At 50.5% G+C, this 16,067-nt stretch overlaps 1 protein-coding gene across 15 annotated transcripts in view; it reads right to left on the reverse strand.

Annotated features, from left to right (window-relative positions):
- Positions 1-16,067, reverse strand: part of IQSEC1 (IQ motif and Sec7 domain ArfGEF 1) — a 1,051,066-nt gene that overhangs the window by 121,886 nt on the left and 913,113 nt on the right. The window contains exon 1 of one of the 15 annotated variants that reach the window (XM_068251865.1): positions 15,046-15,089. The exons of the other annotated variants lie outside the window; for them this stretch is intronic. The gene's annotated coding sequence lies outside the window, so the exon portion shown is untranslated. Of the gene's footprint in view, positions 1-15,045; positions 15,090-16,067 lie in introns of those variants that run through there. 15 annotated transcript variants of the gene reach the window in all.

The following is a 16,067-nucleotide window of genomic DNA, read 5'->3' on the forward strand; positions in this document are numbered from 1 at the left end:
AGCACACAGGCAGTCTATACACAGAAGCAGCACACAGGCAGTTTATACACAGGGGCAGCACACAGGCAGTCTATACACAGGGGCAGCACACAGGCAGTCTATACACAGAGGCAGCACACAGGCAGTCTATACACAGGGGCAGCACACAGGCAGTCTATACACAGGGGCAGCACACAGGCAGTCTATACACAGGGGAAGCACACAGGCAGTCTATACACAGGGGCAGCACACAGGCAGTCTATACACAGGGCAGCACACAGGCAGTCTATACACAGGGGCAGCACACAGGCAGTCTATACACAGAAGCAGCACACAGGCAGTTTATACACAGGGGCAGCACACAGGCAGTCTATACACAGGGGCAGCACACAGGCAGTCTATACACAGGGGCAGGACACAGGCAGTTTATACACAGGGGGAGCACACAGGCAGTTTATGCACAGAAGCAGCACACAGGCAGTTTATACACAGGGGCAGCACACACAGGCAGTTTATGCACAGAAGCAGCACACAGGCAGTCTATACACAGAGGCAGCACACAGGCAGTCTATACACAGGGGCAGGACACAGGCAGTCTATACACAGGGGCAGCACACAGGCAGTCTATACACAGGGGCAGGACACAGGCAGTTTATACACAGGGGCAGCACACAGGCAATCTATACACAGGGGCAGCACACAGGCAATCTATACACAGGGGCAGCACACAGGCAGTCTATACACAGGGGCAGGACACAGGCAGTTTATACACAGGGGCAGCACACAGGCAGTCTATACACAGAGGCAGCACACAGGCAGTCTATACACAGAGGCAGCACACAGGCAGTCTATACACAGAGGCAGCACACAGGCAGTTTATACACAGGGGCAGCACACAGGCAGTCTATACACAGAGGCAGCACACAGGCAGTCTATACACAGGGGCAGCACACAGGCAGTCTATGCACAGGGGCAGCACACAGGCAGTTTATACACAGGGGCAGCACACAGGCAGTCTATACACAGGGGCAGCACACAGGCAGTCTATACACAGAGGCAGCACACAGGCAGTCTATACACAGAGGCAGCACACAGGCTGTTTATACACAGGGGCAGCACACAGGCAGTCTATACACAGGGGCAGCACACAGGCAGTCTATACACAGGGGCAGCACACAGGCAGTCTATACACAGGGGCAGCACACAGGCAGTCTATACACAGGGGCAGCACATAGGCAGTCTATACACAGGGGCAGCACACAGGCAGTCTATACACAGAGGCAGCACACAGGCAGTCTATACACAGGGGCAGGACACAGGCAGTTTATGCACAGAAGCAGCACACAGGCAGTCTATACACAGAGGCAGCACACAGGCAGTCTATACACAGGGGCAGCACACAGGCAATCTATACACAGGGGCAGCACACAGGCAGTCTATACACAGGGGCAGGACACAGGCAGTTTATACACAGAGGCAGCACACAGGCAGTCTATACACAGGGGCAGCACACAGGCAATCTATACACAGGGGCAGCACACAGGCAGTCTATACACAGGGGCAGCACACAGGCAGTCTATACACAGGGGCAGCACACAGGCAGTCTATACACAGGGGCAGCACACAGGCAGTCTATACACAGGGGCAGCACACAGGCAGTCTATACACAGGGGCAGCACACAGGCAGTTTATACACAGGGGCAGCACACAGGCAGTCTATACACAGGGGCAGCACACAGGCAGTCTATACACAGGGGCAGCACACAGGCAGGTAATACACAGGGGCAGCACACAGGCAGTTTATACACAGAGGCAGCACACAGCCAGTTTATACACAGGGGCAGCACACAGGCAGTCTATACACAGGGGCAGCACACAGGCAGTCTATACACAGAGGCTGCACACAGGCAGTCTATACACAGAGGCAGCACACAGGCAGTCTATACACAGGGGCAGCACACAGGCAGTCTATACACAGGGGCAGCACACAGGCAGTCTATACACAGGGGAAGCACACAGGCAGTCTATACACAGGGGCAGCACACAGGCAGTCTATACACAGGGCAGCACACAGGCAGTCTATACACAGAGGCAGCACACAGGCAGTCTATACACAGAAGCAGCACACAGGCAGTTTATACACAGGGGCAGCACACAGGCAGTCTATACACAGGGGCAGCACACAGGCAGTCTATACACAGAGGCAGCACACAGGCAGTCTATACACAGGGGCAGCACACAGGCAGTCTATACACAGGGGCAGCACACAGGCAGTCTATACACAGGGCAGCACACAGGCAGTCTATACACAGGGGCAGCACACAGGCAGTCTATACACAGAAGCAGCACACAGGCAGTCTATACACAGAAGCAGCACACAGGCAGTTTATACACAGGGGCAGCACACAGGCAGTCTATACACAGGGGCAGCACACAGGCAGTCTATACACAGGGGCAGGACACAGGCAGTTTATACACAGGGGGAGCACACAGGCAGTTTATGCACAGAAGCAGCACACAGGCAGTTTATACACAGGGGCAGCACACACAGGCAGTTTATGCACAGAAGCAGCACACAGGCAGTCTATACACAGAGGCAGCACACAGGCAGTCTATACACAGGGGCAGGACACAGGCAGTCTATACACAGGGGCAGCACACAGGCAGTCTATACACAGGGGCAGGACACAGGCAGTTTATACACAGGGGCAGCACACAGGCAATCTATACACAGGGGCAGCACACAGGCAATCTATACACAGGGGCAGCACACAGGCAGTCTATACACAGGGGCAGGACACAGGCAGTTTATACACAGGGGCAGCACACAGGCAGTCTATACACAGAGGCAGCACACAGGCAGTCTATACACAGAGGCAGCACACAGGCAGTCTATACACAGAGGCAGCACACAGGCAGTTTATACACAGGGGCAGCACACAGGCAGTCTATACACAGAGGCAGCACACAGGCAGTCTATACACAGGGGCAGGACACAGGCAGTTTATGCACAGAAGCAGCACACAGGCAGTTTATACACAGGGGCAGCACACAGGCAGTCTATACACAGGGGCAGCACACAGGCAGTCTATACACAGAGGCAGCACACAGGCAGTCTATACACAGAGGCAGCACACAGGCAGTTTATACACAGGGGCAGCACACAGGCAGTCTATACACAGGGGCAGCACACAGGCAGTCTATACACAGGGGCAGCACACAGGCAGTCTATACACAGGGGCAGCACACAGGCAGTCTATACACAGGGGCAGCACATAGGCAGTCTATACACAGGGGCAGCACACAGGCAGTCTATACACAGAGGCAGCACACAGGCAGTCTATACACAGGGGCAGGACACAGGCAGTTTATGCACAGAAGCAGCACACAGGCAGTCTATACACAGAGGCAGCACACAGGCAGTCTATACACAGGGGCAGCACACAGGCAATCTATACACAGGGGCAGCACACAGGCAGTCTATACACAGGGGCAGGACACAGGCAGTTTATACACAGAGGCAGCACACAGGCAGTCTATACACAGGGGCAGCACACAGGCAATCTATACACAGGGGCAGCACACAGGCAGTCTATACACAGGGGCAGCACACAGGCAGTCTATACACAGAGGCAGCACACAGGCAGTCTATACACAGAGGCAGCACACAGGCAGTTTATACACAGGGGCAGCACACAGGCAGTCTATACACAGGGGCAGGACACAGGCAGTTTATACACAGAGGCAGCACACAGGCAGTCTATACACAGGGGCAGCACACAGGCAATCTATACACAGGGGCAGCACACAGGCAGTCTATACACAGGGGCAGCACACAGGCAGTCTATACACAGAGGCAGCACACAGGCAGTCTATACACAGGGGAAGCACACAGGCAGTCTATACACAGGGGCAGCACACAGGCAGTCTATACACAGGGCAGCACACAGGCAGTCTATACACAGGGGCAGCACACAGGCAGTCTATACACAGAAGCAGCACACAGGCAGTCTATACACAGAAGCAGCACACAGGCAGTTTATACACAGGGGCAGCACACAGGCAGTCTATACACAGGGGCAGCACACAGGCAGTCTATACACAGGGGCAGGACACAGGCAGTTTATACACAGGGGGAGCACACAGGCAGTTTATGCACAGAAGCAGCACACAGGCAGTTTATACACAGGGGCAGCACACACAGGCAGTTTATGCACAGAAGCAGCACACAGGCAGTCTATACACAGAGGCAGCACACAGGCAGTCTATACACAGGGGCAGGACACAGGCAGTCTATACACAGGGGCAGCACACAGGCAGTCTATACACAGGGGCAGCACACAGGCAGTCTATACACAGGGCAGCACACAGGCAGTCTATACACAGAGGCAGCACACAGGCAGTCTATACACAGAAGCAGCACACAGGCAGTCTATACACAGGGGCAGCACACAGGCAGTCTATACACAGGGGCAGCACACAGGCAGTCTATACACAGAGGCAGCACACAGGCAGTCTATACACAGGGGCAGCACACAGGCAGTCTATACACAGGGGCAGCACACAGGCAGTCTATACACAGGGGAAGCACACAGGCAGTCTATACACAGGGGCAGCACACAGGCAGTCTATACACAGGGCAGCACACAGGCAGTCTATACACAGGGGCAGCACACAGGCAGTCTATACACAGAAGCAGCACACAGGCAGTTTATACACAGGGGCAGCACACAGGCAGTCTATACACAGGGGCAGCACACAGGCAGTCTATACACAGGGGCAGGACACAGGCAGTTTATACACAGGCGGAGCACACAGGCAGTTTATGCACAGAAGCAGCACACAGGCAGTTTATACACAGGGGCAGCACACACAGGCAGTTTATGCACAGAAGCAGCACACAGGCAGTCTATACACAGAGGCAGCACACAGGCAGTCTATACACAGGGGCAGGACACAGGCAGTCTATACACAGGGGCAGCACACAGGCAGTCTATACACAGGGGCAGGACACAGGCAGTTTATACACAGGGGCAGCACACAGGCAATCTATACACAGGGGCAGCACACAGGCAATCTATACACAGGGGCAGCACACAGGCAGTCTATACACAGGGGCAGGACACAGGCAGTTTATACACAGGGGCAGCACACAGGCAGTCTATACACAGAGGCAGCACACAGGCAGTCTATACACAGAGGCAGCACACAGGCAGTCTATACACAGAGGCAGCACACAGGCAGTTTATACACAGGGGCAGCACACAGGCAGTCTATACACAGAGGCAGCACACAGGCAGTCTATACACAGGGGCAGGACACAGGCAGTTTATGCACAGAAGCAGCACACAGGCAGTTTATACACAGGGGCAGCACACAGGCAGTCTATACACAGGGGCAGCACACAGGCAGTCTATACACAGAGGCAGCACACAGGCAGTCTATACACAGAGGCAGCACACAGGCAGTTTATACACAGGGGCAGCACACAGGCAGTCTATACACAGGGGCAGCACACAGGCAGTCTATACACAGGGGCAGCACACAGGCAGTCTATACACAGGGGCAGCACACAGGCAGTCTATACACAGGGGCAGCACACAGGCAGTCTATACACAGGGGCAGCACATAGGCAGTCTATACACAGGGGCAGCACACAGGCAGTCTATACACAGAGGCAGCACACAGGCAGTCTATACACAGGGGCAGGACACAGGCAGTTTATGCACAGAAGCAGCACACAGGCAGTCTATACACAGAGGCAGCACACAGGCAGTCTATACACAGGGGCAGCACACAGGCAATCTATACACAGGGGCAGCACACAGGCAGTCTATACACAGGGGCAGGACACAGGCAGTTTATACACAGAGGCAGCACACAGGCAGTCTATACACAGGGGCAGCACACAGGCAATCTATACACAGGGGCAGCACACAGGCAGTCTATACACAGGGGCAGCACACAGGCAGTCTATACACAGAGGCAGCACACAGGCAGTCTATACACAGAGGCAGCACACAGGCAGTTTATACACAGGGGCAGCACACAGGCAGTCTATACACAGGGGCAGCACACAGGCAGTCTATACACAGGGGCAGCACACAGGCAGTCTATACACAGGGGCAGCACACAGGCAGTCTATACACAGGGGCAGCACATAGGCAGTCTATACACAGGGGCAGCACACAGGCAGTCTATACACAGGGGCAGGACACAGGCAGTTTATGCACAGAAGCAGCACACAGGCAGTCTATACACAGGGGCAGCACACAGGCAGTTTATACACAGAGGCAGCACACAGGCAGTCTATACACAGGGGCAGCACACAGGCAGTCTATACACAGAAGCAGCACACAGGCAGCACACAGGCAGTTTATGCACAGAAGCAGTGTATAGATGGTTGTTTTTAGGGATGAGCGTAATGACCTAATTACGAATTTCCGAAATTTCGCGAAATTACTACAATTACGATTTTAGCAGTAATCGAAATTTCGTAATTTTCGCAAACTACGCAAATTTTCGTAATTACGATTACGAAATTTAGTATTTTAAAGATTGTATCCCTCTAGATGCCTAAAATGAATAGGCCAGCCCTTCTTCCTCTCTCTCTCTCTCTCTCTCTCTCTCTCTCTCTCTCTCTCTCTCTCTCTCTCTCTCTCTCTCTCTCTCGAGATTTGTAGTATTTCAAAACCATACTCACATTCATGACATGTCCAGGGATCAAACCCAGGCCAACCACATGGAAGACAGCTATGCTCACCACCATACCACCAAACACACACTAAATAGACTGCTAACCTAAATCTTACTTGTAGACAGTCATATGAGACACATGCTGGGTGCAGGGCTTTGTGATTGGACCATGCGATAGAGTGAGGTGCAAAAATGAAATCATGCCTAGCAGAGGATGGTTTCACAGTGCTAAATGCTAGGCTGGCTGTGGTGCAATTGGTTAGTGTGTCTGGCTGGTAACAGCAAGGTTACAGGTTCAATTCCATCCAGGCATGTCTTTTCCTTTTGCGTTCAACAGTTGTCCAAACAGAGCCAACAGAGCCCCAGATAGCCATGTAGAGTTAGGTCACAGCTAGCCTGGCTGTGGTGCAATTGGTTAGTGTGTCTGGCTGGTAACAGCAAGGTTACAGGTTCGATTCCATCCAGGCATGTCTTTTCCTTTTGCGTTCAACAGTTGTCCAAACAGAGCCAACAGAGCCCCAGATAGCCATGTAGAGTTAGGTCACAGCTAGCCTGGCTGTGGTGCAATTGGTTAGTGTGTCTGGCTGGTAACAGCAAGGTTACAGGTTTGATTCCATCCAGGCATGTCTTTTCCTTTTGCGTGCGCGCGCTGCGCCATTGAACCCCATGGGGTATTTTGCGTGCGTAAAACTTTACGCATGCAAAACTTTGTGCTCGGTGTTTGGACAACTGTTGAACTCAAAAGGAAAAGACATGCCTGGATGGAATCAAACCTGTAACCTTGCTGTTACCAGCCAGACACACTAACCAATTGCACCACAGCCAGGCTAGCTGTGACCTAACTCTACATGGCTATCTGGGGCTCTGTTGGCTCTGTTTGGACAACTGTTGAACGCAAAAGACATGCCTGGATGGAATCGAACCTGTAACCTTGCTGTTACCAGCCAGACACACTAACCAATTGCACCACAGCCAGGCTAGCTGTGACCTAACTCTACATGGCTATCTGGGGCTCTGTTGGCTCTGTTTGGACAACTGTTGAACGCAAAAGGAAAAGACATGCCTGGATGGAATCGAACCTGTAACCTTGCTGTTACCAGCCAGACACACTAACCAATTGCACCACAGCCAGGCTAGCTGTGACCTAACTCTACATGGCTATCTGGGGCTCTGTTCGCTCTGTTTGGACAACTGTTGAACGCAAAAGGAAAAGACATGCCTGGATGGAATTGAACCTGTAACCTTGCTGTTACCAGCCAGACGCACTAACCAATTGCACCACAGCCAGCCTAGCATTTAGCATTGTGAAACCATCCTCTGCTAGGCATGATTTCATTTTTGCACCTCACTCTATCGCATGGTCCATGGTCCAATCACAAAGCCCTGCACCCAGCATGTGTCTCATATGACTGTCTACAAGTAAGATTTAGGTTAGCAGTCTATTTAGTGTGTGTTTGGTGGTATGGTGGTGAGCATAGCTGTCTTCCATGTGGTTGGCCTGGGTTTGATCCCTGGACATGTCATGAATGTGAGTATGGTTTTGAAATACTACAGATCTCTGGAGAGAGAGAGAGGAGGAGGAGGAGGAGGACTGGCTGTGCTATTCATTTTAGGCATCTAGAGGGATAGAAACCCTTACAAACCTGAAAAAGTAAAATTTCGGTTGGAGACACGAAATTCGTCATTACGGGAGTGAAATTTCGATTACGAAATTGTAAATTACGATTTGAAAATTAATTACGAAATTACGAATTTGGGTCGTAATGTTAAATTTCGCATTCGTAATAAAAGCAGTTCGAAATTTCGAAAATTTCGGCTCATCTCTAGTTGTTTTGCTTTGGCAATGCTAAATCTATTCAGTCTTTTCAATAACACTTTTTGGATTTGGATATATAGGGCCTGATTCACAAAGCGGTGCTAACAGTTAGCACGCTGGTGAAAAGCCCTTTATCATGCCTAAACTCAGTTTAGGCATGATAAGTTTAGGTGTGATAAGTTTAGGCGTGATAACTATAGCACCAACTGCGTTAGCACCGCAGTGCACAGCTGATCAAAAGATTTGCGCTAGCAAAGTCTGGTGCTCTTCGTATAAAGTTTAATGGCGCTGCTTTGCGTGCGGGACTTTGCGCGCGATCTAAACTTAAACCTAAACTGGCTTTTCACCAGCGTGGTGCAATGGTTATTACGTCTAAAGTCTCTAACTGGGTTAGCACCGCTTTGTGAATCGAGCCCATAGGCAATTTATACACAAAGGCAGTTTACGCACAGACGTAGTATACACACCAGGGCAGATTTTGCATAGAGGCAATTTATAATTTATGCACAGAAGCTGTTTACACCACGGGGCAGATTATGCACAGAAGCAGTTTGTGCACAGGGGCACTTTACACACAGGAGTAATTTACACACAGGGGCAGTTTACGCACAGGAGCGGTTTGTGCACAGAAGCAGTTTACACACAGAGGCAGTTTATGCACAGAGGCAGTTTACGCACAGAGGCAGTTTACGCACAAGGGCAGATTTTGCAAAGAGGTAGTTTACGCACAGAAGCAGTTTGCGCACAGGGGCAGTTTACGCACAGGAGCAATTTACGCACCGGGGCAATTTAGGCACAAAAGCAGTTTGCGCACAAGGACAGATTATGCACAGAAGCAGTTTGTGCACAGGAGACATTTACGTACAGGGGCAGTTTACGCACAGGAGCAGTTTACACACAGGAGCGGTTTGTGCACTGAAGCAGTTTATGCACTGGAGCAATTTATGTACAGGGGCAGTTTGCGTAAAAAAAAATTGTTTAAAAATGTAAAAATAGGTAGAAGGATACATGGCATATACTGCAGGCTCTCAGCCACAAGTCCTGATGTCTCAGCATCTCCACTCCCCCAGCCCTGTCTCTGCATTCCCCCATTCCTGCCTGTGTCTGCAGCCTCTCCCCCCCCCCCCCCCTCTGTGTCTGCAGCCTCTCCCCCCCACCCTCTGTGTTTGAAGCCTCAACCCCCCCCCCCCCCCCCCCTCTCTGTGTCTGCAGCCTCCCCCCTCTCTGTGTCTGCAGCCTCCTCCCCCCCAGCCCTGTCTCTGCATCCCCCGCATTCCTGTCTGTGTCTGCAGCCTCCCCCCCCCCCTTCCTCTCTGTGTCTGCAGCCTCCCCCCCCCCCCCCTCTGTGTCTGCAGCCTCCTCTCCCACCCCCTCTCTGTGTCTGCAGCCTCCCCCCTCTCTGTGTCTGCAGCCTCCTCCCCCCCAGCCCTGTCTCTGCATCCCCCCCATTCCTGTCTGTGTCTGCAGCCTCCCCCCCCTTCCTCTCTGTGTCTGCAGCCTCCCCCCCCCCCCCTGTGTCTGCAGCCTCCTCTCCCACCCCCTCTCTGTGTCTGCAGCCTCCTCCCTCTCTGTGTCTCCAGCCTCCTCTCCCCCAGCCCTGTCTCTGCATCCCCCCATTCCTGTGTCTGCAGCCTCCCCCCCCCCCCCCTCTCTCTGTGTCTGCAGCCACCCCCCCCCCCTCTCTCTGTGTCTGCAGCCTCCTCTCCCCCAGTCCTGCCTCTGTGTCTGCTTGCCAGGATGACACATCTGGACTCTGCGGAGATGTAGGACATGCATGGAGGTGAACAGTCAGAGAACATTGCAGCACTGCAGGCGCATTACATCATCCAGGCAGCTAAATATAGCCGGCACAACGCTGGGTCTACAGTGCCAGAGAGTAAAAATAGGCTGGCGAGACCGATGCCCACATCATACCGGGACGCCAGCCTGCCACGCTCAGGTGAGGTGGAGAGAAGGCTGCACACTATACATGCCATATATACTGTATTTATAAAGGGACAACATATTATCCCATACACACTATACACTCACCTAAAGGATTATTAGGAACACCTGTTCAGTTCTCATAATGCTTTTATCTAATCAACCAATCACATGGCAGCTGCTTCAATGCATTTAGGGTGTGGTCCTGGTCAAGACAATCTCCTGAACTCCAAACTGAATGCCAGATGGGCCGGTCTGAGTATTTCACAATCTGCTCAGTTACTGGGATTTTCACGCACAACCATTTCTAGGGTTTACAAAGAATGGTGTGAAAAGGGAAAAACATTCAGTATTCGGCAGTCCTGTGGGCAAAAATGCCTTGTTGATGCTAGACGTCAGAGGAGAATGGGCCGACTGATTCAAGCTGATAGAAGAGCAACGCTGACTGAAATAACCACTCGTTACAACCGAGGTATGCAGCAAAGCATTTGTGAAGCCACAACACGCACAACCTTGAGGCGGATGGGCTACAACAGCAGAAGACCCCACTGGGTACCACTCATCTCCACTAGAAATAGGGAAAAGAGGCTACAATTTGCACAAGCTCACCAAAATTGGACAGTTGAAGACTGGAAAAATGTTACCTGGTCTGATGAGTCTCGATAGTCAGAATTTGGCGTAAACAGAATGAGAACATGGATCCATCATGTCTTGTTACCACTGTGCAGGCTGGTGGTGGTGGTGTAATGTTGTGGGGAATGTTTTCTTGGCACACTTTAGGCCCCTTGGTGCCAATTGGGCATCGTTTAAATGCCACAAGCTACCTGAGCATTGTTTCTGACCATGTCCATCCCTTCATGACCACCATGTACCCATCCTCTGATGGCCACTTCCAGCAGGATAATGCACCATGTCACAAAGCTCAAATCATTTCACATTGGTTTCTTGAACATGACAATGAGTTCACTGTACTAAAATGGCCCCACAGTCACCAGATCTCAACCCAATAGAGAATCGTTAGGATGGGATGGAACGGGAGCTTCGTGCCCTGGATGTGCATCCCACAAATCTCCTGCAAGATGCTATCCTATCAATATGGGCCAACATTTCTAAAGAATGCTTTCAGCACCTTATGGAATCAATGCCACGTAGAATTAATGCAGTTCTGAAGGCGAAACGGGGTCAATCACCATATTAGTATGGTGGTCCTAATAATCCCTTAGGTGAATATATATATATATATATATATATATATATATATATATATATATATATATATATATATATATATATATTATACGTGTTATATTATATATGTCCAAGGGGAATCCTGGCATTTACAGTGTATGGAGATCCATGGGGAATCCTGTTTCTTGGCTTCAGTGGAAACCCTGGGGGAGTTGTATGGTGACCCCCCTTCCGTTAGGAGACTCTCAGCGCTTATGTTGTTTGGCGTGAGTTACCATGCTGGTATTCTTGGCGTTGGGTTTGGATGGAGCGAGGAGAGCCGCGGGGATGCCGGCAGACCAGCAGAGTGCAGGCACAGCAGTGCAGGTGTACGGTGTACATATTACTGTAATAGGAAAATGTCTGGAGACGTCATACAGCCGGGGGGCTCTAAGCTCTCTTCAGAGGGGTCGCTGTGTTATTACTCACGAGGGGCAGCGTGGTACTGGGGTAATATATCTATAAATGTCCTTATCTATAACTGTATAAAACACTCCGATAAAAGGAGCAGCAGAGATCACACAGCTCCTCGATGTCACTTTCAGTGAAAGTCATTTACAAAAAAACGAGATAAGAACTGAAAAGCAGTAAAAAGCAACTATATGATAAAGTTCAGAATTCCCGGCACGTGATTGGTGGGTGGGAGGGGGGGCGGAGTTCACACAACTTGACACATTACCGCTCCCCTCCCATATATCACTGTAATCATATATAACATAATTGCTCTTGCTGATCCCCTGTGGGGACGGCCTCCTTGTAATTAATTAGCTTTTAATTAAAAAGGCAAATCAGACAAAGGTAGATTCCTTGCCTGCGATCTCCGATTGGCTGCCGCGTTCCGTGCGAATCGCGATTATGACAGCAGCGGCGGCGGAGGTCACATCTGACATTGTGTCATGTTAATACATCAGCGGCGGTTGTGATAATAATTAAACAATTCTAAATAAAGATTTACATAAATGTCACTTGGAGGCCGGGGATGCGGCGGTGAAACGGACCCCCGCTGAACCGTTACCGCGATATGCATAAAACATGGATCCCAGCGACCGCCTGACGGATTCCGCTCACGCAAGAAAACGGCTTTAATGTCTGACGCTTAGCCGGGCTCATGAATATGCAACAACCGCCAATCTCATGAATATGTAACGACCGCCATTCATGAATATGTAACAGGCCTGCGAGGGAAAAGATGGCCGCTCATTCCAGAGGTTTCATTCATAATCATGTGACGGTTTTATGAATGTCCATTCCAGACTGGAAACATTGGAACCGGCGCCGCCAGATCTTTATAACCAGGCAGGAAAGAGGAAATACTTTGTTATCCGCATCAAAGTTTTAGAGACGTAAGCCTCTTTCACAGTAGGACGTTGCGTTTTGATGCAACGTTAAAGTCGCAACGCAAATTACAACGCAATGCCCCCAAAAAAGTCGCAACGCAACCTAATGCCCCGTTATTGTCGCATACAGTAGAGCATACAGGCAATGAAAAATATGTTTCCAAGTCATTACTGAGCATGTGCAAACAGTCCAGCGCAGCTAATAACATGTATAACGCACAGCATGCAGCACTTTCTTATAACGCTACACGTTACACACAAACGCAACGTGTGCACTGTGAATGTCGCACATACTTGCCATTGCTGCGCGTTGGTCTGCGTTTAAACATTTTCTAATGTGCGACTTTAACGTCACACTGTGAAAGAGACCTAAAGGTACATACACACATTCAATTTTGATTGGCCAATTACTGACCAATTTAACCACCTCCATGTAGTATGAGGGCCAATGGACTATGAATACTATAAACAGACTATGTAGGTAAACTACATGGGGTGGTAAAATTGGTCAGTCATTGGGCAATCAAAATTGGATGTCTGTGCCAGGCTAAACTCTGAGAATATGAGACACTGGGAGGGAGGCGCCCTGAAGGATGTATAAAAGGATTCAAAACAGTTTAAAAGGTAAGAATTTTTTTTTTTTGGATCAGATTCTCATTGGTTCACTGAGTAGAATGAAAATATTCTCTGGTGCTTTAAGGATTTCCATTGATCTTTTGCAAGCCGATGGGAGCCGGATGTTTCCGATGGGATGCTGGGATTGGTGTGCCAATGTATCCAGAAGCCCCGGAGTGCGGCAGCCGCTGAACGCGGAGATGACAGCGACAGAGACCAGGCGGGCGGCGACACGATGGAGAAGAGAAGCAAATGCCATTGTAATATAATGATTCGTTTACACGGAAAAGGGATCTATTTTTACAGAATCAGTTTTTCATCCAGTGCACCATGATCCTGGCATTATGCATCAGTAGTGTCTGATCACAACCCTGCAACAAGCATGCAGCTAATCCAGTCTCACTTCAGTCACCTGATCTGCATGCTTGTTCAGGGGCTATCGCTAAGAGCATTAGAGGCAGAGGATCAGTGGGATAGCCAGGCAATGTGCATTGTTTAAAAAGCAGTAAATATGGCAGCCTCCATCTCCCTGTCACCTCAGGTTCCCTTTAATGACATCATTAAGAATCCTAGAATGATGGATGTCTGTTATGATTGAAGGGGATATAATCTCTGTGTGAGATGCAGACAGTCTTGCTTGGCCTGTGGATGAGAATCATTCATAACTTTGTGCTGAGCGGAGACTTTGCTGCGAGTCAGGAAGGAAGAGGCGCTTCCTGAGGAGTAAGACGCACGTGACAGTCCTCTATCCCTGACTGATCTGTAACGAAAAAACGGGAGCAGTCTCACTCCCTGCGCTGCAGTCACCATGTAACGCTAAAACGGGAGCAGTCTCCCTCCCTGCGCTGCAGTCACCATGTAACGGTAAAACGTGAGCAGTCTCCCTCCCTGCACTGCAGTCACCATGTAACGATAAAACGTTCCTGTGATCAGTCTCCCTCCCTGCGCTGCAGTCTCGTGTCGCTGTATTCGGTCATCTGTGAGCAGCACAGAGCTGTGTGTGTGATAATATCGATAAAACGTTCCTGTGAGTAGTCTCCCTCCCAGCGCTGCAGTCTCGTGTTGCTGGATCTGTCATTTGTGAGCAGCACAGAGCTGTGTGTGTGATAATATCGATAAAACGTTCCTGTGAGTAGTAGTCTCCCTCCCAGCGCTGCAGTCTCGTGTCGCTGGATCTGTCATCTGTGAGCAGCACAGAGCTGTGTGTGTGATAATAACGATAAAACGTTCCTGTGAGTAGTCTCCCTCCCAGCGCTGCAGTCTCGTGTCGCTGTATTCGGTCATCTGTGAGCAGCACAGAGCTGTGTGTGTGATATCGATAAAACGTTCCTGTGAGTAGTAGTCTCCCTCCCTGCGCTGCAGTCTCGTGTCGCTGAATCTGTAATCTGTGAGCAGCACAGAGCTGTGTGTGTGATAATAACAATAAAACGTTCCTGTGAGTAGTCTCCTCACCTTCGCTGCAGTCTCCATGCAATGGTAAAACGTTCCTGTGGTGAGTCTCCCTCCCTGCGCTGCAGTCTCGTGTCGCTGTATTCGGTCATCTGTGAGCAGCACAGAGCTGTGTGTGATCTGCAGGAATTCCTCACATCTGCTGACACAACCAGTTTACTGCCCAGCCAGAGAGTCAACATCCAATATCTGCCGGCCACATAACTTCTCACTGATACATTCCAATGCAAAGCAGAGGGGAGAGGCAGCTACTAGACTGCCACATACTGACACATACTGACACACACTGCCACATACTGCCACATACTGACACATACAGCCCAGCCAGAGTCACCATCCAATATCTGCCGGTCACATAACTCCTCACTGATACATTCCAATGCAAAGCAGAGGGGAGAGGCAGCTACTAGACTGCCACATACTGACACACACTGCCACATACTGCCAGCCAGAGTCACCATCCAATATCTGCCGCCACATAACTTCTCACTCATACATTCCAATGCAAAGCAGAGGGGAGAGGCAGCTACTAGACTGCCACATACTGACACATACTGCCACATACTGACACACACTGCCACATACTGCCCAGCCAGAGTCACCATCCAATATCTGCCGGCTACATAACTCCTCACTCATACATTCCAATGCAAAGCAGAGGGGAGAGGCAGCTACTAGACTGCCACATACTGCCACATACTGACACACACTGCCACATACTGCCCAGCCAGAGTCAACATCCAATATCTGCCGGTCACATAACTTCTCACTCATACATTCCAATGCAAAGCAGAGGGGAGAGGCAGCTACTGCGCAACTACTGCTGCCACATACTGCCACACACTGACACATACTGCTACATACTGACACACACTGCCACACAGCCCAGCCAGAGTCAACATCCAATATCTGCCGGCCACATAACTCCTCACTGATACATTCCAATGCAAAGCAGAGGGGAGAGGCAGCTACTAGACTGCCACATACTGACACACACTGCCACATACTGCCACATACTGACACAC

This window comes from Hyperolius riggenbachi, chromosome 9 (genome assembly GCF_040937935.1).
Source record: "Hyperolius riggenbachi isolate aHypRig1 chromosome 9, aHypRig1.pri, whole genome shotgun sequence".
NCBI classification, from domain to species: Eukaryota; Metazoa; Chordata; class Amphibia; order Anura; family Hyperoliidae; genus Hyperolius; species Hyperolius riggenbachi.